We start from the raw sequence: 3,223 nt of genomic DNA, 5'->3' as shown, positions 1-3,223 counted from the left end.
GTGCTCTTCTTGGCGAATTCAAGATAGAAAACAACGAAAATCGGCGAGAAATCGTCGTTTTGCATCGAAAAATGCAGTTTTCTGTAAGAATTTTGATGATTTCGTGCAGAATTCTGCTGTTTTCTTGCAATTCAGCTGTTGAATCTTGGTAAAAAGTCATGATTTTGTAGATTTCGTGCTCTTTTTTGCGAATTCAAGCCAGAAAACAACGAAAATCGGCGAGAAATCGTCGTTTTGCATCGAAATATGCGGTTTTCTGTAAGAATTTTGATGATTTCGTGCAGAATTCTGGTGTTTTCTTGCAATTCAGCCGTAGAATCTTGGTAAAAAGTGATGATTTTGTAGATTTCGTGCTCTTCTTTGCGAATTCAAGCCAGAAAACAACGAAAATCGGCGAGAAATCATCGTTTTGCATCGAAATATGCGGTTTTCTGTAAGAATTTTGATGATTTCCTGCAGAATTCTGCTGTTTTCTTGCAATTCAGCCGTTGAATCTTGGTAAAAAGTCATGATTTTGTAGATTTCGTGCTCTTCTTTGCGAATTCAAGCCAGAAAACAACGAAAATCGGCGAGAAATCGTCGTTTTGCATCGAAAAATGCAGTTTTCTGTAAGAATCTTGATGATTTCGTGCAGAATTCTGCTGTTTTCTTGCAATTCAGCCGTTGAATCTTGGTAAAAAGTCTTGATTTTGTAGATTTCGTGCTCTTCTTTGCGAATTCAAGCCAGAAAACAACGAAAATCGGCGAGAAATCATCGTTTTGCATCGAAATATGCGGTTTTCTGTAAGAATTTTAATGATTTCGTGCAGAATTCTGCTGTTTTCTTGCAATTCAGCCGTTGAATCTTGGTAAAAAGTCATGATTTTGTAGATTTCGTGCTCTTCTTGCGAATTCAAGCCAGAAAACAACGAAAATCGGCGAGAAATCGTCGTTTTGCATCGAAATATGCGGTTTTCTCTAAGAATTTTGATGATTTCGTGCAGAATTCTGCTGTTTTCTTGCAATTCAGCCGTTGAATCTTGGTAAAAAGTGATGATTTTGTAGATTTCGTGCTCTTCTTTGCGAATTCAAGCCAGAAAACAACGAAAATCGGCGAGAAATCGTCGTTTTGCATCGAAATATGCGGTTTTCTCTAAGAATTTTGATGATTTCGTGCAGAATTCTGCTGTTTTCTTGCAATTCAGCCGTTGAATCTTGGTAAAAAGTCATGATTTTGTAGATTTCGTGCTCTTCTTGCGAATTCAAGCCAGAAAACAACGAAAATCGGCGAGAAATCGTCGTTTGGCATCGAAATATGCGGTTTTCTCTAAGAATTTTGATGATTTCGTGCAGAATTCTGCTGTTTTCTTGCAGTTCAGCCGTTGAATCTTGGTAAAAAGTGATGATTTTGTAGATTTCGTGCTCTTCTTTGCGAATTCAAGCCAGAAAACAACGAAAATCGGCGAGAAATCGTCGTTTTGCATCGAAATATGCGGTTTTCTCTAAGAATTTTGACGATTTCGTGCAGAATTCTGCTGTTTTCTTGCAATTCAGCCGTTGAATCTTGGTAAAAAGTCATGATTTTGTAGATTTCGTGCTCTTCTTTGCGAATTCAAGATAGAAAACAACGAAAATCAGCGAGAAATCGTCGTTTTGCATCGAAATATGCGGTTTTCTCTAAGAATTTTGATGATTTCGTGCAGAATTCTGCTGTTTTCTTGCAATTCAGCCGTTGAATCTTGGTAAAAAGTCATGATTTTGTAGATTTCGTGCTCTTCTTTGCGAATTCATGCCAGAAAACAACGAAAATCGGCGAGAAATCATCGTTTTGCATCGAAATATGCGATTTTCTGTAAGAATTTTAATGATTTCGTGCAGAATTCTGCTGTTTTCTTGCAATTCAGCCGTTGAATCTAGGTAAAAAATCATGATTTTGTAGATTTCGTGCTCTTCTTGGCGAATTCAAGATAGAAAACAACGAAAATCGGCGAGAAATCGTCGTTTTGCATCGAAAAATGCAGTTTTCTGTAAGAATTTTGATGATTTCGTGCAGAATTCTGCTGTTTTCTTGCAATTCAGCTGTTGAATCTTGGTAAAAAGTCATGATTTTGTAGATTTCGTGCTCTTTTTTGCGAATTCAAGCCAGAAAACAACGAAAATCGGCGAGAAATCGTCGTTTTGCATCGAAATATGCGGTTTTCTGTAAGAATTTTGATGATTTCGTGCAGAATTCTGGTGTTTTCTTGCAATTCAGCCGTAGAATCTTGGTAAAAAGTGATGATTTTGTAGATTTCGTGCTCTTCTTTGCGAATTCAAGCCAGAAAACAACGAAAATCGGCGAGAAATCATCGTTTTGCATCGAAATATGCGGTTTTCTGTAAGAATTTTGATGATTTCCTGCAGAATTCTGCTGTTTTCTTGCAATTCAGCCGTTGAATCTTGGTAAAAAGTCATGATTTTGTAGATTTCGTGCTCTTCTTTGCGAATTCAAGCCAGAAAACAACGAAAATCGGCGAGAAATCGTCGTTTTGCATCGAAAAATGCAGTTTTCTGTAAGAATCTTGATGATTTCGTGCAGAATTCTGCTGTTTTCTTGCAATTCAGCCGTTGAATCTTGGTAAAAAGTCATGATTTTGTAGATTTCGTGCTCTTCTTTGCGAATTCAAGCCAGAAAACAACGAAAATCGGCGAGAAATCGTCGTTTTGCATCGAAATATGCGGTTTTCTCTAAGAATTTTGACGATTTCGTGCAGAATTCTGCTGTTTTCTTGCAATTCAGCTGTTGAATCTTGGTAAAAAGTCATGATTTTGTAGATTTCGTGCTCTTCTTTGCGAATTCAAGATAGAAAACAACGAAAATCAGTGAGAAATCGTCGTTTTGCATCGAAATATGCGGTTTTCTCTAAGAATTTTGATGATTTCGTGCAGAATTCTGCTGTTTTCTTGCAATTCAGCCGTTGAATCTTGGTAAAAAGTCATGATTTTGTAGATTTCGTGCTCTTCTTTGCGAATTCATGCCAGAAAACAACGAAAATCGGCGAGAAATCATCGTTTTGCATCGAAATATGCGATTTTCTGTAAGAATTTTAATGATTTCGTGCAGAATTCTGCTGTTTTCTTGCAATTCAGCCGTTGAATCTAGGTAAAAAATCATGATTTTGTAGATTTCGTGCTCTTCTTGGCGAATTCAAGATAGAAAACAACGAAAATCGGCGAGAAATCGTCGTTTTGCATCGAAAAATGC

This window comes from Gnatocerus cornutus, unplaced genomic scaffold, assembly GCF_029298725.1.
Source record: "Gnatocerus cornutus isolate USDA-ARS CGAHR unplaced genomic scaffold, icGnaCorn1.1 ctg00000038.1, whole genome shotgun sequence".
Classification (NCBI taxonomy): Eukaryota; Metazoa; Arthropoda; class Insecta; order Coleoptera; family Tenebrionidae; genus Gnatocerus; species Gnatocerus cornutus.
This window is presented reverse-complemented; position numbering follows the sequence as displayed.